The following is a 23,460-nucleotide window of genomic DNA, read 5'->3' on the forward strand; positions in this document are numbered from 1 at the left end:
CAACAAAAAAAATAGAAGTAAATCTGCCTCTACTTGTACATTAGGTATGTAGCTTCCACAGGGCAGAAATTAGGCTCAGTTCTCATGGAGTACAGTGAGAATTCATTCTTCACCAAGGATGTAGGAAATAGTCAATCAAGTCTTTGGAAAAAGCAAGAACACTAAAAGATTAATAGAATCACAGAGTCAGTGGCTGGCAAATGTCCTCATGGGACAGGAAGTGCAGACCTTTGTTATTAAAGGGGGGAATTGAGGTATACTTTATTTTTAAAAAGGCACCTTGTCCAAGGTTACAAGAATCAAGCAATTGAGATGCTGGGTCAAAGACTTAATCCAGGATTCTTTCAACCAAGTCATACACAAACTCAAACTCCCATTTACTGGAAATTCATGCACCATATTTTTTTCAAATTGTACAAAGAAAATACATTGGGGGAAATTTGTTACTTTGAACTAAAAAGACTTTGCTTTTAAAGAAAACTCAGAGCAGGGTTCCTTTAAATAACAGCTCTCTTCCTGCATTTGATATTAGACCTTATACTTACCTGGCAAGGAAGATACCATGATCACGAAGGTGGTTTTCTTGGGGAGAGCCTTATCCACTACTCTCTGGATGTGCTGACCCCTGCGATTTCCCCAAATGTGGGAAACGTGACTGCACAATTTGTGGTATGGGGGACTGCAAATAAAAAAAATGAAATTAGACCTCACCATTACTGAAAATGAAAGGCCCCTGTATTAGTGCAGAATCCTATTTCCCAAATCACTAAGAACTGATGAAATTAGAAATTAATTTCATTTGTATAAATAATAATAGCCATGACTTCATAAGCATATAAATCAGAGACATTGTGGAGAAGATCCTTTGTTATTTTTATAGATAGAGAAAAATTGCAGTCAGGAGCCTTGGGGAAAGGCACATTTGCGTTTGACTTGGTGAGTGATTTTCTCCCTGTTTTGTTATGAACAGCCCTTTTGTGTTTGTCACTCACACAGCCATGTGTCAACCCCTCTGAGAAAACTGAGACTCCTGTATTTCTCCTTGTTTAGACTATTGTTCCCTCAAGGGCAAGGACTAAGTCTTGATGTCATGGTCTTTCTGTCCTTATTGTTCAGCACAAAATCTCACATAGAAAAGAAAATATGCAATGACTGTGTCTGGCACAGAGTAGTAGTTAATTAATTTTAGTCAAAGAGATAATCAATGATGAAAGTTTTTTCTGTTCCATTTTCTTTGTTTTATTATTTTTATAAAAAAATCTGATGTTAATCAAAACCTCATATATTACTGTCATTTTGGAGGACAAATTGTACGTATTTAATTTATTTTCTTTATTTTGTAATTTTTCAATCGTCACCTGAGGATATGTGTATTGATTTTAGAGAGAGATAAAGAGAGAGAGATACAGCGATCAGTTTCTTCCCATACATACCCTGACCAGGGATCAAACCCATAATCTTTTGGTGCATGAGACAATCTTCAAACCACCTAAGCCACCTAACCAGGGAAAAGTGTCCAAGTTTTAATGCATAAGTCAGATATTTTCCCTGCTCAAGACCTTCCAATAACCTATCTCTATCAGAGTCAAGCCAAAGTCTAAAAAGGCCTACAAGATTCTACGTAATTTGTCATCTCCCTATCACTTCACTGTTCTGGACATATAGGTTACCGCTCTCTCACCATTATCCCTGCTCCAGCCATACAGACTTCTATGAGATTCCCCCAATACCTTAGACGTGTACTTGGCTCAGTAACTTTACACATTTGCATTCTCTCTGTCTGGAAGACTCTTTTCTGGATTTGTAATTGACTCCCTCTCTCCCTTCCCCTCTTTCAAGTTTTCCTTCACATATCAGCTTAGTAGGGAGGTATTCTCTGGCCACTTCACAGAAACAGTCCTACCCTATGCTTAACTCCATAAGTCCTCATCCCATTACCCTGCATCGTTTTACATTATATCACACAGAAGCACCTGACATATTACATATTTTCTTTTTTTACTTGTTTGTCTTCTCTCAATAAATGTCAGCTTCATGAGGGCAGGGAGTTTTCTTTTATCCACTGTTATATATCCAATGCCTTCAAAATAACCTGGCACATAACAGATCCTCAATAAATAAGTGTTGAAAAATGAATGAATAAATTAATATCAAGAGCTTGAAAAACGTTCATGCCATTTCACCCAGGAATTATATTTGCAAGAATCTAGGCTAAGTAAATAGGAGATCTAGTTATACAAACATCTATATTTACTAGGTTTTCCTTCACATTACTTATAAGAATTACAAATTAAAAACAGTCTTCATGTCCTGTTGTTATAAAGGAGAAGTCGAATAAAATGTGGTACAAAAATTAAGATGGAATAATCTACAATCACTTAAATTATATTATAAAATTACATGACATGGGAAAAGGTTCACAATGGAATATTAAATGAATGAATCATGATACCATGAATTATTTATGACATGACCCAAATATGCAAAACTAATAATGTAGACATAGTAGTATGATAATTTTGATATATATGATATATATATATATATATAATATGTATGCATATTAACATAGGTCTTTAATACTTTAAGGACAGTAGACATAGACATCATGGTTTAAACACAGGGCCATGAAAGAATACAATCCAGATGAGATGGGCGAAATGAAGATCACAATTGCATTTACTTATAATGCCTTGAACATAAGCTGAATCTTAGTGATAACAACTTAGCTCCAGAAATATATTTGAGAGACTACTAAAACTTCTGTAAGTACAGTTTGAAAACCATTAACAAGGCTCCTTCCAGCTTTATAGAATTATATTCTGGTTTATAATTGAAGAAATCTAAGCTAATTCAGCTCCTACGTTCCATGGGTATATAAAGCAGAGGTTTGGAGACTTGTAACAGATTGTCAATATTAGTAATTGTAATGACTACCATTTCAGGTATACGGCTGAGGAAGTTGATGATCTCCAAGGTCAAGTGGTAAAGCCAGGTTTTGAACACAAAGCTGGTATGATAATAGATAAACTCACTACACTGTACCAAGTGCTAAAGTAGTTCTAGCTATTAAATATAGGTGTCAAAAAACAAGATGTGATCAGTCCTATGGAGGAAGTAAGAGAAGCTGAAGCTTGATCTAGATCTTGAGGAATCAATAGTAGTTTATCAGAAAACAAATTTGGGAAAGTAATTAAGGACTGTGGATACAACATGTGCAATGGCAAGGAGGTGTAAAGTATCATGCAGATGATTGGAGATTAGGCTGTACATGTAGGAGCCTTGTTTCATCATAAAGACATTTGTGTTTCACTTTAAGGAATTTAAACTGATCCTATTGGGGTGACACCATCACAATGTTTCAAACAGAGGAGGAAAGATGGCGGAGGAGTGAATGTGAGTCACGCTGACCTCCTCCTCCCAACACCAAACTGGAATTGCAACTAAATAGTGGAGTAATCACCGGGAAAACAATGGAACGATAGTGGAAGAGGAGCCTTGGAGACGTGGACGGACACTGGATTCAACTCTCACACATCCCAAAGGGTAAGAAGTGTGGTGGAGGCTCGAGAGGTTGGGCTGGGTGACCATAGGCACCAGCACCAGAAGGACATTGAAGTGGCCAGTTAGCTCCCCCCCCCCAAGGAGAACAGGGTCTGAATCATAAATAGGGACCTCTAAACTACAGCAGGTAAAACCAGGAAAATACAGACAAAACGCAACCCCGAAAAGCTTAGGGGCACTCTATGCCAGAGAAAGGCGGCTGGGGTTGCAAAGAGACATTTAAAGGGCCAAAGCAAAAATTGCAGTGGCAGCCACCCTCCTTGATCTCTGGGCAGAGGCAACAGCAGAGTGGGCTGGTGCCTGAGAAAAGATTGGTGAGGAAACTTTGTGAAGAGAACTGAGAGGGCGGCCAGTGGAGCAATGGTAATGACGCACCTCCCACTCTGCAGCTACCATCTTGCTCAGGCATAAGGAAATCAATTAACCTGCCTTTTGTGTGCTCCGCACATAGCTTATGCACTTTTCAGCTGGGGGGATAAGTGCAGACTGGCTGGAAGAAATAGAAGATCCCTGGCCAAAGATGTCACACAGCTGTATTGAGAGCCTTGAGGAGAGACTGGAGACAGAGGTGTTGGGGAATAAATGGGAGGAGGAACCGGGGTGTCCCGACTCCCCATTCCATAGTCTCAATTTCTGGGAGGCAGACGTGTGCCAAAAGAGGCAGAAGCTGGGCACGCATGAATCAGACTGCTGTGCTTGAAATGCAGTCTGCACAAATAGTCGATCCTTGGCACAAGGGGTCAAAGAACTGCACAGAGACCCCTGAGGAAAGACCGGAGACAGAGATGTTGGGGAAAGAACGGGAAGAGGAACCAGGAAGTCCCGACTCCTTCTCCGTTCCGTAGTCTCCACTGAGCTGGAAGAGGCCACATGCCCAAAGAGCCAAAATCTGAAAAGCACACAATTGACAGACCAAAACCACCCAGTGCAGGCTCACACACTTGCGCCGAGTGGCCGGCGAGGGTTGACAAGCGTGTGTGTGGACCCGCGCAGGCTGGCGAGGCCTCCCACAGATTGGCACAAATGGGGCCTGCGAAGAAGTGGGCAGATCGGCCAGGGCAGGTGTAAATTGACCCTCGTGAGCCCGCTAGTGCAGAGCGGTCAGCAGAAATAGTGGATCCCTGGCCAAAGAGTTCACAGAGCTGCCCAAAGCAGGAGTCAGACAAAACAGTAGATTCATGGAAGACTCAAACGACCCAATGTCATATAAGGGCAACAACTGACATCAACAGAGGCAGGCCAAGAAACAAAAGTAAAGGAAAAATAAATAAATAAGTAAAAGACCCACATACTACCATAGAAGTTTAATCCACAAAGTCAGGAAATCAAGATGGCCCAATAAAAGGAAATGCATAAATAAAAATAAATAAATAAATAAATAAATAAATAAATAAATAAATAACTTAGCCGACTATCATAAAAATGGGAAGAAAAAGAAGTTCCCCCCAACGAGTGGAAAAGGGGACTCCCCACCGAGAAAGCTAAGTGAAATAGAGGCAAGGGAACTATCAGATATTGAATGCAAAACAATCGTTCTAAGGAAGCTCAATGAGCTCAGCTAGCTCAAAGATAACTATGAGAAACTGCAGAGAAACTATCAGGATCTTACAGCAAACTATATCAGCCTGGAAAAGGACATAGAAACTATCAAGAAGACACAAGAGGATAGGAAGAATACCATTTCTGATTTGAAGAACACAGAAGAAGGAATCCAAAGCAGGCTGGATGAAGCCGAGGATCGAATCAGTGAGATGGAGGACAAGGTAGAAAGAAGCTCCCAGAAAGAACAGGAAATGGAAAAACGGCTCAAAAAGAATGAAGAGGCATTTAGGGAAATGTAGGACAACATGAAACGTAATAATATCCGCATACTAGGGAAACCAGAAGGAGAAGAAGAGGAGCAAGACATAGAGAACCTCCTCGAAAAAGTAATGATGGAAATTTCCCTAATTTGAGGAGAGAAAGGCTCTCATGTATCCAAGAAGCACAGAGGACCCTACTCAAGAGGGACTCAAAGAGGTCCACTACAAGACATATCATCATTAAAATGGCAACTATCAAAGACAAAGAGAGACTCCTCAAGGCAGCAAGGGAGGAGAAAGAAACATACAAGGAGGCCCCGATACGCCTAGGAGCTGACTTCTCAACAGAAACACTACAAGCCAGAAGGGAATGGCAACAAATATTCCAAGTCATGAAAAGCAAGGGCCTACAACCAAGGCCGCGCTACTCAGCAAGGCTCTCAATTAAAACAGAAGGGGAAATAAGGGGTTTCCCAGAAAAAAGAGGGCTAAAAGAATACATCTCTACCAAACCAGCACTCCAAGATATGCTAAAGGGACTGGTTTAAGAAGATGAAGGAAAAGAGTGAGAAAGAGAAAAACATAGGTACAAAGAGAAAAAATGAACAAGTTTCTATCAGTAATAACTCTCAATGTAAATAGACTAAATGCCACAATCAAAAGACACAAGATAACTGAATGGATAAGAAAACATGACCCACACATATGTTGCCTACAGGAGACCCATCTCAGAGTAAAAGATCTACACAGATTGAAAGTAAAGGAATGGAAAAAAATGTTCCAAGCAAATGGGCATAAGCAAAGGCTGGGGTTGCCACACTTGTATCAGAAAAGGAGATTTCACAACAAAGGCCATAAAACGAGACCCAGAGGGGCACTTTATAATAATTAAAGGTGAATCCATCAAGAAGATATGAACATTGTAAACTTTTATGCGCCTAATATAGGAGCTCCCAAATATATAAGGAAATTGTAGGACAACTTCAAAAAAGATATAGACAGCAGCAGACTGATAGTAGAGGATTTCAACACCCCATAGTCAAAAATGGACAGATCTTCCAAACAAAACATTAATAAAGATATTGTGGAGCTGAATGATGCACTGAATGAAATAGACTTAACTGACATATACAGAACCTTACATCCCAAAGAAGAAAAATACCCATTCTTTCAAATGATCATGACAGTTTTTCAAAGATAGACCACATGATAGGACACAAAGGAAACCTCAGCAAATTCAGGAAAATTGAAATAATACCAAACATTTTCTTGGACCACAAGGGCTGGAAACTGGAAATCAACCTCAAAGAGAAACTTCAAAAACCTGCAGACTCATGGAGACAGAATAGCACATTATTGAACAATGAATGGGTAAATGATAAGATAAGAGAAGAAATAAAAAAAAAATTCTGGAAACAAATGAAAATACAACAGTCCAAAACCTATGGGACACAGCAAAGGCAGCCCTGAGAGGGAAGTTCATAGCAATACAGGATTACATAAAAAAGATAGAAACATTTCTAATAAAGGACCTAACACTATAATTTCAAGAACTGGATAAACAACAACAAATAAATCCCAGAGTAAGTAGAAGGAAGGAAATAGTCAACATTAGAGCAGAACTGAATGACATAGAGACAAAAAGAACAATTCAGAGGATCAACCAATCCAGAAGCTGGCTCTTTGGAAAGATAAATAAAATTGACAAGCCTTTAAGGAGACTCATCACAAAAAAAAGGGAGAGGATCCAAATTAATAATATCAGAAATGGAAGAGGAGAAATAACAACTGATACCACAGAAATACAAATGATCATCAGAAACTATTATGAACAATTATATGCCAAGAAATTTGAAAATCTTGATGAAATGGACAAATTTTTAGAAAAGTATAATCTTCCAACCCTGAAGGAGGAAGAAACAGAAAGCTTGAACAAACCGATAACAGCTGGGGAAATTGAAGCACTAATCAAGAAACTCCCAGCACACGAAAGCCCAGGGCCAGACAGTTTCGGAGGAGAATCTTACAAAACATTTAAGGAAGAGCTAACCCCTGTCCTTCTCAGACTATTCCAAAAATCAAAGAGGAGGGAAGACTCCCAGACTCTTTCTATGAAGCCAGCATCACCCTGATCCCAAAACCAGATAAAGACCCTACAAAGAAAGAAAACTACAGGTCAATTTCGCTGATGAACATAGAAGCTAAAATCCTCAACAAAATATTGGCAAACCGCATCCAGTAATACATTCAAAAGATTATCCACCACAATCAAGTGGGATTCATCCCAGGGATGCAGAGATGGTTCAATATACGCAAATCAGTAAACGTGATACATCACATAAATCAAAGAAAAGACAAAAACCACATGATCATCTCGATAGATGCAGAAAAAGCATTTGATAAGGTACAGCACCCATTTATGATCAAAACACTCAGCAAAATGGGAATAAATGGGGCATTCCTCAGCATAATAAAGGCTATATATGGAAAACCTACAGCCAATATCATACTCAACGGGCAAAAACTGAAAGCTTTCCCACTAAGATCGGGAACACGCCAAGGATGTCGGTTCTCACCGCTTCTATTCAACATCGTATGGGAAGTCCTAGCCACAGCGGTCAGACAAGAGAAAGAGATAAAAAGCATCCAAATAGGAAAAGAGGAAGTAAAGCTATCATTGTTTGCAGATGACATGAGAGTCTACATAGAGAACCCTGTAGACTCTACCAAAAAACTCCTCAACCTAATAAGTGAATTTGACAAAACAGGAGGATACAAAGTCAACATTCAGAAATCAAAGGCATTTTTGTACACCAGCAATGCAACAGAAGAAGAAGAAATCAGAGAAAAAATACCATTCGATATAGCAAGAAGAAAAATAAAGTACCTAGGCATAAATTTAACCAAAGATGTAAAAGACCTGTATGCAGAAAACTATACAACATTGTAAAAAGAAATTAAGGAAGACACAAATCAATGGAAGCATATACCGTGCTCATGGATTGGAAGAATTAATATCATCAAAATGTCCATACTACCCAAAGCAATTTATAGATTCAACGCAATCCCTAGTAAGATACCAATGACGTATTTCACAGAAATAGAACAGCAATTTCAAAAATTTATATGGAACCATAAATGACCCTAAATAGCCACAGCAATTTTGAGAAAGAAAAAAAAGTAGGAGGGATCACAATACCGGACATCAAACTCTACTACAAAGCCACTATACTCAAAACAATTTGGTTCTGGCACAAGAACAGACCCATAGACCTGTGGAACAGAATAGAAAGCCCAGAAATAAGCCCAGGTCTCTATGGACATCTAATATTTGACAAAGAGGGCAGAAGCATAAAATGGAGCCATAATAGCCTATTCAACAAATGGTGTTGGGAGAGCTGGACGGCTACATGCAAAACATTGAAATTGGATCATCAGCTGACACCATACACAAAAATAAACTCAAGATGGATAAAAGACTTAAATATAAGTCACAGCACCATCCTAGTCCTAGAGGAGAACATTGTCAGGAAACTCTCAGATATCCCACACAGCAATTTTTTCACTGATATGTCTCCTAAAACAAGGGACATAAAGGAAAGAATAAACAAGTGGGACCTTATCAAAATAAGAAGCTTCTGCACGGCAAAAGAAAACATCACCAAAATGAAAAGGGAGCCAACCATATGGGAAAATATATTCGCTAATGATACATCAGATAGAGGTTTGATCTCCAAGATATATAAAGAACTCACTCGACTCCACTCCAAAAAGAGAAATGTCCAATCAAAACATGGGCAAAGGAACTGGGCAGATGCTTTTCTAAGGAGGAGATACAGAGGGCCCAGAGGCATTTGAAAGGATGCTCAGCATCACTAGCCATCAGAGAAATGCAGATCAAAACCACCATGAGGTACCACCTCCCACCGGTCAGAATGGCCATCATAAACAGATCCACAAACAACAGGTGCTGGCGAGGCTGTGGACAAAAGGGAACCCTAATACACTGTTGGTGGGAATGCAGACTGGTGCAGCCACTGTGGAAGGTGGTGTGGAGTTTCCTCAAAAAGCTGAAAATGGAACTGCCTTTTGTTCCAGTAATTCCCCTCCTGGGACTATATCCTAAGAACACCAAAACGCTAATATAAAATAACCTATGCACCTCAATGTTCGTAGCAGCACAATTTACAATAGCTAAATGTTGGAAGAAACCTAAGTGTCCATCAGTAGATAATTGAATCAAAAAATTATAGTACATATACACAATGGAATACTACACAGCAGAAAGGAAAAAAGAACTACTAAATTTCTCAACAGCATGGATGGAACTGGAGAGCATTATGCTAAGCGAAATAAGCCAGGGGGCGAAAGACAAATACCATATGATCTCACCTATTAGTGGAACCTAACCAACAATGCAAAGATGCAAGGAAAATATGACCAGCAACAGTGAAAGGAAAAGAAATCAACAGAGACAAGAGGGAAGGAGGGAGGGGCGGGCAGGGAAAGGGAAGGGAAGGGGAAAGTCAAGGAACATATAGCAAGGACTCATGGACAAAACCAAAGGGGAAGAGTTCAAGGAGGGAGGGAGAGAGGGAGGGGGCAAAGGAAATTGTTGGGTTTAGGCAGAGAAAAATGTATTTGAAAAAATTAATTAATTAATTAATTTAAAAAATAAATAAAAATAAAAGACTGCAAACCCCTCCCCAAAAAACAACAACAAAACAAAGCAAACAAATAAAAAAAAAAACAATATTTCAAACAGCTGTGTTAGATAATTCTCCTTCCTGGAACACTTTTTCTCCAACTCTTCGGCTTTCTCATCCTTTGGAGTTAAGTTTACATATAATTAACTCGGAAAAGCATTTCTTACACTTTATCTAAAGAATGTCTTCTTTTTCTCTCTCTTCATTAAAACCTAAGTTCGATGAGAGGTGGAGCCTTGACAACCTGGTTCACTGATATATCCCTAACACCTATAAGAGTGCCTAACACATAATAATTACTCAGTAAATATTTATTGCATGAATGAAAGAAACAAAACCTTTCCACAAAGGTTTGACTCACAATCACTGTTGCAATAACACCTTAGTTGGGCTTGCTTTGTTACTGACCCCACTTTAAAATAAATAGTGGGTGTTGTGTTGATAATGGCAAGGTAGCCAACAAATAAAAAGGCAAGAATTAAAGCTGTGATGTTTCACTATAAAAATAAGAAGGAGTAGTCTGTGTCTACAAAGCTCCTTAGTGGTCTTAAAATTTTGATGCCCATCCAGATATACCTACTTCATGACTGGAGATCCTAGGTCCCTGGGAAAAAAAAATGTGTCCTATTATCTTTCAGTTATAGCAGCTCTGTTGACTTAGAAGAATTTATTTTATGCATTAAAGTCATAATCATATCCTTCTAAATGTCAAAAATACAGTCTATCCTTCTAACTAAAATAAAGTACAATGTACCTAATTGGCTGGAAGGAGGCTTATTATTATCTCTTGCAAGTCATTTTGCCTAAGTTTACTCAACTGTAAAATAGAAATTATAGTAGCACTTTCCTCATAGGTTTGTTTTGAGGATTAAACCAGATAATGTACATGAAGTACATAACACAGTGACTGGCACATAATAAATGCTCAGTCAAAGTGAGATTCTGTGATCATTATTGTTATTGGTAGCATTGTAATATAATGAAGGCATTTATGAGAAACAGTAATGCATTTTTATGAAGGGAGCTCAGTTTTCCTTTCATAAACCTGCCCCTTCCTCTATGACAGGTTCTAAACCCTGACCACAAAAGCCACAGACTTGGTATCTTTTTAAAAGATTTTATTTATTTATTTTTAGAAAGGGAGGAGGGATAGAGAGAGAAAGAGAAGGAGAGAAACATCAGTGTGTGATTGGTTGCCTCTCGCATACCCCCAAACAGGGACCTGGTCCACAACCCAGGCATGTGCTCTGACTGGCAATTGAACCAGGGGCCATTGGGTTTGCAGGCCAGAGATCAATCCACTGAGCCTCACCAGGCAGAGCTGGTATCTTATCTTCCCTGACAATAGCCTGAAACCTCATTTTCATTTGTCCTTTTCTCTAATAGACCATTCACCACTAATTACTTATAATCATTTTCTGCTGAATAGTCTTATATTTCTTTATTATGCCTATAGCTGTCTTGCCTAGCAAGGGTAGAAATTTATTATCTCATTACAGTTCTCCAGTTTCCAGTTCACAGTGCCCTTGCCTTCCATTTTACTTCCTCCAAAAATGTATTTTGGCAGGATAAGATTTTCCTTCCTCCTCACCTGTTCCTTTCTATTCCCCACACCCTTAGCAAGAAAAGGGGGATTTAAGGTAAATAAAAGAGACAGGAACTTTGTTAGCATATTAACCAATCCAGTTAAATCACGAGCTATGATTATGTTATAAAAGATGATCAAATATTTATCTTAGAGAGTACACTCTGAAAAATTCATTTATGAATTAAAAATATTTGTTTAGCATATTCTATAGTCAAAGTTCTGGGGATTTGGCTGTGAAAAAAGGCTGATTAAGTCATTCTTTTTCACTATGCTGATCTTATAATAGAGCAGACAGAGAACAGGTATGTATGTATCTTCAAACAGTGACCAATGATTAGGGGAAAAAAGAAAGAATAGAAAGTGTTTAGTGCATTGCTCAAGGATAGGCTGTTCAAGAAGGTTCATTTGGTAATTGACAGTTCTCAGAGGACTTCCAGGATTTGGTGCTTTCTCCTTCTGGATAAAGTGAAGACTCATGGGAAAAGGGAGAGTGACAAAAAGACAAGAGGACCATGGGAAAGGGGAAGTAAGTTCTCAAATATTCATTTAAGATGGACTCTGCATTGAAAATTAAAGGGAATGCTGGACATTATGAAAAACTTGCTCAATTAATAATAAAATTTCAGTGGTAGCATCCTGGACTTCCAAACCTGTATATAAGCCTGTACATTAGTTTTGAAGTCAGATAAAAGGAATAGTGTGGACAATGAAAAGTGAGACTGTTCGACACAATCGACTTTCAGGTTGCAGTGGGGCAGGTCCCAGTATTGAGTGGACAAGGGAATGGCAGGTTAGAGTTGCAGGTGGTGATTGTCAAACAGCCATCTCAGAAAGACACAAGAGGTAGGCAAGCAAAAGAGTAATACCAAACCTTCTGTTTGTTTCTGTAGACCAGGGAATGGTGCCCCTTTGAAAACAAGGGGCTGCTAGGAAGATAGCTACAAACTTCTAATTCACATCAGTATTCTATTATGCTTACTAATTAGGCCCTTCTCATCTTAGAGATGTTTAACTACTTCACAATTTAAAAATATATTAATTGTTTAAAGCAACTTTTACACACATCATTTCACTTGACCGAGAGAGATAACTCAGGTATTGTTATCTGATTTTATATATGAGAAAGTAGAAGCTCTAAGTGACTAGTTCAAAGTTCCTTAAGTGAATGGGGAATTTGAAGCCAGAACTTTCTGTCTCCTTAACCAAATATTTACTGAGCTTCAACCCTCAGTCCAGCACTGTTTGGAGCACCACCAAGATACTGAAATCATCAAAAATTATATTTGTATAAATAATTTCTGAAAAATCGCCAATAGTATAAATTTATAAACTATGGCTGAACATCATTCTTTTTGAATTACAAGTTAATAGAAATACATAGGAATAAATCCTCTACCCAACATTACACTTTACACAAAATTAACTCACTATGGATCATAGACCTAAATGAAGGTGCAAAATTATACAACACTGATAAACACAGTAGGAGTCCTGGCTGGTGTGGTTCAGTGGATTGAGCACTGGCCTCCGAAGCAAAGCGTCACCAGTTCAATTACCAGTCAGGACATATGCCTGGGTTGTGGGCCAGGTCCCCAGTAGGGGGTGCTTGAGAGGAAACGACACATTGATGTTCCCCTCCCCCTCTTTCTTTCTCGCTTCTCCTTTCTCTAAAAATAAATAAATAAAATATTTTAAAAAATAAAACACAATAGGAGAAAAAATTTTCAGTACTTATGGCTACATAAAGAGTTTTAAGATATGGCATCAAAGACGTGATACCTAAAATAAAAAAATGGATAAATTAAACTTCATCAAAGTTAAAATTTTCTGCTCTATAGAAAACATTGTTAAAGAGATGAAATACAAGGTTAAAGACTGGGAAAATATTTATAAATCGCATACCTAGATGTAATTTTTTTTTGGAGTATATAAAGAACTCAAAACTCAACAAAAGATGTAGAAAATGGACACAAGACAGGAACCAACACTTCATTGAAGAGGACATAGATATGACAAATAAGCCCATTAAAAGATGTTCAACATCAGGAAAATGCAAATTAAAACCACAATGAGATGTCACTACACAGCTTCAGAATGATTAAAATTAAAAAAAAAATAGTGACAACAACCAACAAATGCTGGCAAGGATATAAATACATGAGATCACTCACCCATTGCTGGTGAGAATGAAAAATGCCACAGTCACTCTGGAAAACAGTTTAGCAGTCTCTTAGAAAATTAACCATGTACTTACCAATTGATCCAGCAATTGCAGTCCTGGGCAATTGCCCCAGAGAAGTAACAATTCATGCCTACATAAAAATGTATATGCAAATATTTTTAAGGACTATAAACTAGAAACAAGGCTCAGATGTCCTTCAGTAGATGAATGGTTAAACAAAATGTGGTACATCCACACCATAGATTACTACTGAGCCACAAGAAGTAACAGATTATTGATGCACTCAAAACATGGATTCACCTCAAAGGGTGCCAAAGCCATTCTCAAAGTCCATATACTGTATGATTTCCATTTATATTCCATTCTCAAAATGACAAAAATATAGATATGGAGAAAACATTAGGGTTTACCAATCATTAGTGATGGGGTGGAGGGATATGGTGTGAATATAAAGAGTTAATATAGGGAAAATATTTGTGATGATGTTATGGTTCTATATCTTGACTGTGGTGGTAGTTGCATGAATCTACACATGTGATATAATTGCATAAAACTACATACACACAAGAGGATGCATATAAAACTTAAAATATGAATAAGCTCTTTGGAATATATTAATGTCAATTTCTTGGTTTTGATATTATACTATCATTATGGCAAGGTGTTAACATTGGGAGAAGTTGAATGGGAGATATATAGGACTCATATGCATTACTTTTACAATTTCCTGAGAATCCATAGCCATTTCAAAATTAAAATTAAAAAAATTAAGTTAATGGGAATTTTGTGTACTTCTGAACAGAATTCTTTCTAAGTTAAAACATTCTGGAGAACAAAGGCAACATACAACAATATGGCATAGTGGGAAGAAGCATGGTATCAAGAATTAGAATATTTTGAGTTGTTATTTAACCTCTGGGGTTGCTATAGTTTTCTCTTCTCTGTAGTTCAGCTTCCAGTTACAGAGTTTGGTGCCTTGACTACATATGTGCCTATCTAACATAGGCCAGCTTAGTCACAATCCTGTCTCTCCCTGAGAGCAGGTTATGATCCAAGAAATGACATGTAACTCAAGCCACACTACCTAAAATTTTTCTTATAATCATTGAATTCCAGTAGTTTCCAAAGCAACATTGAAAGTAAGAAACAAACACAAAATGACATCATAAATAAACAGGTTATGATTCATATTCAAAAATTCATTTATGATATAGAAAAAAACAAGTACTCAAATATATAAAATAATCTTCTTTAAAATTTCAAAATCTAAGAAAAAGTTTATATATGTATGTGAGAAGAAGCTTCTGTGTCAGAATTTTTAAAAATAGAGCTATACTTCCATTTAGAACCATCCTGTTTATATTACTGTATGAAGCCACTTTTACCTACTGTACATTAATGGCCAGATGGACTCTATAATTCTTTTTTTTGTTTGTTTGTTTTCATCACAAGATTTTTTTCATGTTTATTCTATTTCAATTGTCTCCAGTTTTCCCACTTTCCCCTCCCCACCTATCCCACCACACCCCACTCTCCCACAGTCAACTCCCACTTTATTGTCCATGTCCATGGGTCATTCATACATGTTCTCTGTTTATTCTATTCCACTTCTTTCCACCATTGTCCTCTTTTCCCATCCCGTATGGTCACTTTCAGTATGCTCCATGTTTCCTTGTCTGAGGTTTATTTTGTTTGTTAGTGTATGTCATTGAATAGATTCCACTTATAGGTGAGATCATATGCTATTTGTCTTTCACCAACTGGCTTACTTCACATAGCACAACATTCACCAGTTCCATCCATGTTGTAACAAAAGCTAGGAGTTCTTTCTCTCTTTCATTCTTTGTTTCTTTCTTTGCTTCTTTGTTTCTTTCTTTTTTTCTTTAAGTTTAGATTGATTTTATTTATTTTTAAATATCAAGATCCATTATAAAATATTAAAAAATTAAGTCCATTATAAAGTCTTAGCAATTAAAACAACATGACACCAGCACAGAAATAATCAAGTAGATCAATGAAATAAAATGAGCATTGTAGAAACAAAAGAATATATCTTCTAATGTAAGATATGATTCAATTGATATTTCTAATCAATGGGGAAAATTAGGCTTATTCATGGTGCATGGACCAAAGAAGGTTCATGGACCACTATTCCTCGAAATAAAACAAATATAGAGCCCTATTTAACATATTATACAAAAAATATTCAGGTGAGTTAAAAATCAATATGTAAAATCTAAGGAGTTTTAGGAAAAAAAAACAAATAATAGTCTTCTTACCCAGAAGTAATATACTCAAACCGATAAGCTCTAGAGTAAGATATTGACAATATGACCATATTAAACATTTAAGACTATGTAGTAATATACATATTTTTAAAAAAGGACAAGAAAAATAGGAGGGTAATTGCAACACATCTAGAAAAGGGTTAATAGTGTTTTCTTTTTTAAGGAAAAAGTTCTACAAATATTTAATAAAAAAATGGATAAAAAATACCGAAAAGCCATTTAACATTTTTTAAAAATAATAGAAATAGGCAAGAAATATACAAAAACAGGTTTAGTTTCAACAAATAATAAAGTAATTAAAATAACATCATTGTCACAGTCAGAGTAGGAAGCATTAAAAATATTGGTAATATCAAATATTGGTGACTGTGAAAGGAACTGGGTATTCATAGACTCATTTTCTTCATCTTCTTAAAGCAGTCCCTTTAACATATCTTGTGATGGTTTGGTGGAAGTGTACACTTTTATTCTTTTGTCTGGGTGATTCCTTATTTGGCCTGCCATTTTAGTTGAGAGCTTTGCTGGATAGAGCACTCTTGGTTGCAGGCCTTTGCTTTTTATGACTTGGAATATTTCTTGCCATTCCTTTCTGGCTTGTAGTGTTTCTATTGAGAAGTCAGCTACTAGCCGTAACGGGACTCCCTTATATGTGACTTCCTCTTTCTCCCTTGCTGCTTTTAGGACTCTGTTTGTCTTTGATATTTACCATTTTAATTAAAACGTGTCTTGGAGTAGGCTTCATTGGGATCCTCTTGAATAGGATTCTCTGTGCTTCCTGAACTTATGTGACATTTTCTCTCCTCAAATTAAGGAAATTTCTGATCATTTCTTTTTCAAACAAGTTCTCTATCCCTTACTCCTCTTATTCTCTTTATGGTATCCCTATCATGCAGATATTATTATGTTTCAGGTTGTGCAGCATTTCCCTCAACATCTCTTCAAGCTTTGTGAATCTTTTTTTCATTTTCTTGCTCTTTCTCAGAGCTTTGTTCTACGTTGTCCTTCAGCTCGCTGATTTGATCCTCGGTTTCATCTAGCCTGCTTGTGATTCCTTCTACTGTGTTCTTCAACTCAGAAATGGTATTTTTAATTTTCTCTTGTCTCTTTTTGATAGTTTCCATGTCCTTTTTCATGTTGTTCTGGTTTGCTGCAAGTTCCTTGAGGTTTACCTGTAGTTTTTGTAGTTCTCTCTGAGACCACTGAGCTCATTGAGCTTCCTTACAACTGTTCTTTGGAACTCAGTATCTGATAGTTTACTTGGCACTATTTCATTTAGTTCTCTTTCTGAGGAATCCTTCTTTGCCTTCCAATGGGGGGGTATTTCTTTGTCTTCCCATAATTTGTGAGTCAACTTCTTTTTTGCTTCTGCTTCTTAAATTGATCTGTCTTGATTTCCTGACTTCGTGGTATGAATTTCTATGGTAGGAGACCACTGTTTTCTTTTTTCTTTTATTTCTGAATTGGCCTCTGATGATGTCAGATGTTGTCCCTATCTAACCTTAGGCAGTCTGTTCGAGACTTCCAGGAATTTACTGTCTGTGGCTGTCGCCTTCAGTTATTAATCTAGTCACTGTGCACTCAGCAGGTCAGCTTAGACAGCTCAGGGAGGGGCAGAGTCCCTCCTGGTGGTGGGGTTACTGGGTCCTCTCACACTGCTGCCACTCAGGGGAGATGTCTGCCAGAGCCAGATGGCTGTGGTCATAAAGGTGAGGAGTCAGCTCTGAGTTCCCCCCAGCTATTCCCTCAGTTGTCCCTCAATGTCTCTGTCTCCAGTCTCTCCTCAAAGGTCTCTAGACCACTCTGTCCCTCTTTTAGCCAGGGATATCTACCTGTGGCTCTCAATCTGTATTCGGTATGGACGAGACCCTCCTGAGGGTGGGTTTATTGGGTCCTTTCATGCTGTTGCCTCTCAGGGGAGTGGTCTCCCTGAGCACTCTGTGTGGGGATAAAGTCAGCATCGAGATCCCTCTGTCTACTCTTTCAGTTCTCTCCCCTCCGGCTACTCTTTCAGTTCTCTCCCCAAAACCTCCTTCCTCAGTCTCTCTTCAGGTGTCTCTAGCCCACCCTGCCCTCATTTTTGTCGAAGACCAGGTTAAGTGGCTGCAACTAAAAATATATGGATTTTCCCTTTAAATGGCTCTTTGTGCCTCAAGCCACCTATTTCTGCCAGAGAGCACCCCTGCCGCTTTTCGCAACTGGTTGTTATCTGTGTACTTTTTGGGCTCTGGTGCTATAGGCTGGAGATCCCCACTTTTGCTTTAGACCCCACTCTTCTCAGGGGGATCCAACTGGCCCTTACAATATCCTTCTGGTGCTGCCACCTGTGGGTTCTCTGCCCACATTCTTGACTCTCTACCACACTCCTTACCAGTTAGGTTGTGCTATAGCTGATTCTTCTGTTTGTCCTTGGTTATAAGGCTTCTCTCTCACTATTGTTCTGTTGTTTGTTCCAGGTGATTTCTCCACACTTTAGTTTTAATTCCAGATTGATCATGGGAGGAGGTCAGTGCAACTTCTACTCACTCCTCCACCATCTTGATCCGATTCTCTAATTCTTAAGGTGACTAAAATCTTCAACACGTTGCTTGTTTCTTTCCATCTTGAGTGTCTAATTTCAATTGAGTTCAAGGTGGCTCCATTTTATTAAATACAAAAAGCCCAACCAAAGTCTTATATTGGTATTAATTAAATTTGACTTAAAGTTAGACATCTACTTTGTGATGGGTAAGTCCATGAGACAGCAGGGAGGTAAATCTACCCTCAGCAGTACTCAATCTACCTGGATCCCAGGAGCTACATGCTGCACAGACATCTAGCTTGTGCAAAAGGATATTTGTGCTTCTTAAGTATGAGAAATCAAGGGGACCAAAGCTTAGAGAGTAACTAGGAAAAGAACAGTGCATATTAGCTACCCATATAGCCTCTAAAATGTCTTAAAACATTAAATCTTTAGTACCCACAGTGAGACTAGGTAGTACTTCAAGTGTGAAAGGAAGAGGAACCATGAAAAGTGCTTTATTTAGAATGAGAGTCCTTGGTAAATTTACTCTTAGCAAGTAGCTTATTTCCCTTCTGTCAACTGCTACTTTGTAACAAGACCTAGTTACCAAGCTACACTTCTGATATTTCCTGAAATGGAAAGGAATGGGCAGACATTTCCTCTACTATTAAACATTCACCCTGAGTCAAGCCAATTCCCCTTTTTGCATTGCAAAGCCAAAGTAATAGTCATAATGCCGATGGCCATTTGCAGCATTCTCATTCCCTCACAAGGCAGTAGAAAATGGTGGTTAAGGTAACAGAATTAAAATGAAGTGTAAACTACCTTGGTTCTAAGCCCAATTCTACCATCTACTAGCTATGCAACACATCAACCTGTCACTTCCATGTCTACTTCCTTACTGTGGAGTGTCAGGTATTCTAATTGATCTCCCTTCCAATTCAGAGTTACCATTCACTTACCTGGTTTTGTGTGTTTCTGTTCTCTAAGACAGCTAAATAAAAGATTAGGGTCTTCCCTATTACATAATTTTTGTTTTCTATCTCTGTAAGCAATCCCACATGTGTTTTGGTTTTGAGAGGTATGGTCTTACTGTACCCTCTGGAATAATAGGATACCAGGTCAAAAGAAGCATAAAAAAGTAACAAATAAAACTCTTCTGGTACAAGACATTTGAGGGAATTGTTACAGAACAGAATTAAAATGATAAAAAATGTAAAAATGTAAAATGTAAAAATATAAAAATTTTGACAATGTAAATATAAAACCTTGGGGGCCATCTTAGGGGAAGCCCCCCAACAAATGTAGTTTTATAAATCAGAACGCTAATCCCTTATTGTTTTTAATAATATTTTCATTATCTTTAGAAGTGCATGATCTAATGTCTCTTGGAAAAACAATATTTTTTTAAGTTTAAGGATTTTTTCAGTTATGCTGTTTCTTTTTTCTCTGTTAAATCAAATGGAAAACAATTTAATGTATATTATTAAAAACACCCAGTATATTATGATCTTAATTTGTGAAATTACATCCAGCTTCATAAATGCATATATTAACTTATGTAATTATATTTACTAATATCTGTTTCAAAATGAACCAGGTTATTGTTTTGTCAGCAAAGTAAGGCCAAAGACAACTGTAGGAAATGCTCAGGAAGGTAAAACCTTCACAAAGGAGACATGTTAAACCTCAAAGTTTAAGTCATTGATGCTTCTTGCCTCAAAGAAGGCCCTGGCCTTTGTTTTATGGATTAAGATTCGGATATACATTTAATAAAGAAATAAAGATGAATTCATTGGCAACCAGTCATTTCCAACAAAATAGTTAAAGTAAGCATCTAACACTTTAGAGAGGAAAGAACACTGAACTATGAATGGGAAATATTTGCATTCTAATTATATTTCTACCACTAAATTGCTATGTAATCTTGGAAAAGTGTACATCCCTTTCTACAAAATTGGGGTCTTGGACCAAGCCATCCACAGAACTAGATGATTCAGGAAACCAAAATAAAAAATGCAACACCCTGGTTGATGTAGCTCAGTGGATTGAGCACTTCCTACAGAACGAAAGATTACAGCTCTGATTTCTAGTCAAGGCACATGCTTAGGTTGCAGGCCAGGTCCCAATTGGGGTGCATGAAAGACAACTGATCCATCAGCACCTCATCACACCTCAATGTTTCTCTCTCTTTCTTTGTCCCTCCTTCCCCACTCTCCAAAAATAGATAACTAAGATATTCTTTTTTTTACAAATGGCACCATGATCAAGAGAGTTTGGAAAATGCCAAACACAATTCTTCTCTTAGAGTTTCCCAGTATATGTTATTGTATTTGATGATTCAACTAGTCCTGAAGTAAATACATGTTTAAAACTATTTAAAGAGAATGGGGAATCAAGATCGCTGAAGAGTCTCACTGACCTCCTCCCAGGACCAATCTGGAATTAAAACTAAGTTGCAGAAAAATCCCCTGGAACAAACAACTGAACAATAGCGAGAGAGGAGCCCTATAACCTCAGAGACAGAAGAATCTGCTTTAATGCAACCTCAGTGATAAGGATATTGGTAGAGACTCAAGAAGGCAAGCGGGGCACCCACAGGTGGCAGCGCCAGAAGGATATTGTAAGGGCCAGTTGGATCCCCCTGAGAAGAGTGGGGTCTAAAGCAAAAGTGGGAATCTCCAGCCTATAGCACCAGAGCCCAAAAAGTACACAAAAAACAGCCAGCTGCAAATAGTGGCAGTGTTGTTCTCTGCCACAGACAGGAGACTGAAGACACATAGAATCGTTTACAAAGTAAACAAATAAATATTTATTTGCAGCCACTTACTCTGATCTCCAGTGTAGGGTCTCCAGCATAAAGGTGGGGACAGTGTGGGCTGGCGACACCTGAGAAGAGGCTGGAGAAGAAGGCTTTGGGGACAGAGCTGACAGAGTAGCTGGCCGGATCTCAGTGCTGACTATTTCCTCATATGGTAGCAGCCAACATGCTGGGGCAGAGACCACTCCCCCAGAGCAACAGCACCTTCAGAAAACAAAACAACCCGACCCCAAGGAAGGACTCGGCCCCATCCTGAGTTTTCTAAGCTGGCCTGCTGAGTGCAGAGTGAATAGACTAACAACTGAAAGAGACATCCACAGAGAGTAGATTCCTGGAAGTCTCAAACAGACTGCCTAAGGTCAGACACGGACGACATCTGACATCAGCAGAAGCAGATCCAGAAAGTAAAAACGGTGGTCTCCTACCATAGAAGTCCACACCACAAAGTCAGGAAAGCAAGACAGATCAACTTCAGAAGCAGAAGCAAAAGAGAAGGATCTTACAAATAATGGGAAAACAAAGAAATATGCCCCACTTGAAGGGAAAGGAGCAATCCCCAGAAAGACAACTAAATGAAATAGAGGCAAGTAAACTCTCAGATATTGAGTGACAAACAATGGTTCTAAGGAAGCTTATTGAGCTTAGTGAGGTCAGAGAGAATTACCAAAATCTACAGGAAAAGTACAAGGATCTTACTGCAAAATATATCTGCATGAAAAAGCACATAGAAACTATCAGTAAGAGACAAGAGGAAATGAAGAATACCATTTCTGAGTTGAAGAACACAGTAGAAGGAATCACAAGCAGGCTAGATGAAGCCGAGGATCGAATCAGCGAGCTGGAGGACAAGGTAGAAAAAACTCTGAGAAAGAGCAAGAAAATGAAAAAGGATCCAGAAAGAATGGAGAGGTGTTGAGGGAAATGCAGTACAACCTGAAACAAAATAATAACCATATAATAGGTATATCAGAAAGAGTGGAGGATGAGAAAGCGATAGAGAACCTGTTTGAAAAAGTCATGATAAAAAACTTCCCTAATTGGAGGAGATAAAAAGCCACAAAAGTCCAGGAAGCACAGAGGGTCTTATTCAAGAGAAACCCAATGAGACCCACTCCATGACACATCATAATGAAAGATGCAAATATCAAAGAAAAACAGAAGCAAGGGTGAAATAAATAGTAGCATATAAGGGAGCCCCCATATGGCTAGTGCTGACTTCTCAACAGAAACACTAAAAGCCAGAAGGGAATGGCAAGAAGTATTCCAAGTCATGAAAAGCAAAGGCCTGCAACCAAGACTGCTCTACCATGCAAGGCTCTCAGTTAAAATAGAAGGTGAAATAAGGAGTTTCCCAGACAAAGAAAGGCTTAAAGACTACATCTCCACCAAACCAGCACTGCAAAATATGCTAAAAAGACTCTTTAAAGAAGATGAAGAAAAAGAGTCTATGAATACCCAGTTCCTTTCACAGTTGCCAATACTTAATATTACCAATATTTTAATACATATTAATCTGATTGTGACAATGATATGTTCTTTTAATTGTTCCTTTATTATTTGTTGAAACTAAACCTGTTTTTGTGTATTTATTGCCTATTTCTATTATTTTTAAGAAGCTTTAATTGTATATTCAGTATTCTTTATCCATTTTTTGTTTAAATGTTTGTGGAATTTTTTCCCAAATAAAAACACACAAACCATTAACCTTTTTTAGTTGTGTTGCAAATACTTTCCTATTCTATTACTTGTCCTTTAAGTTTTTTATACATATATTACTGTACAATCTTAAATGTTTAATGTGGTCATATTGTCAAATTTTACTTTATAGCTTTCGGGTTTGAATATTTTACTTCAGAGTAAGAAAAATATAATTTTGTATTTTCTACCGAAAACTCCTTAGATCTACAAATTGATTTTAAAATCACCTGAGTATTTCTTGTATAATGTATGAAATAGGGCTCTATATTTATTTTATTTCAAGTAATAGTGGTCGATGCCCTTTATTTGTT

The 23,460-nt window shown here is 37.8% G+C and overlaps 1 pseudogene; it reads left to right on the top strand.

The window, feature by feature from the left end:
• The first annotated feature begins 537 nt into the window (after nt 1-537).
• On the top strand, nt 538-710 carry LOC129082239 (uncharacterized; annotated as a pseudogene).
• The last annotated feature ends 22,750 nt before the right edge of the window (nt 711-23,460 follow it).

Source organism: Pteronotus mesoamericanus, unplaced genomic scaffold (assembly GCF_021234165.1).
Source record: "Pteronotus mesoamericanus isolate MK-2021 breed Mesoamerican mustached bat unplaced genomic scaffold, CSHL_Meso_final scaffold_12, whole genome shotgun sequence".
In the NCBI taxonomy this organism is placed as follows: domain Eukaryota; kingdom Metazoa; phylum Chordata; class Mammalia; order Chiroptera; family Mormoopidae; genus Pteronotus; species Pteronotus mesoamericanus.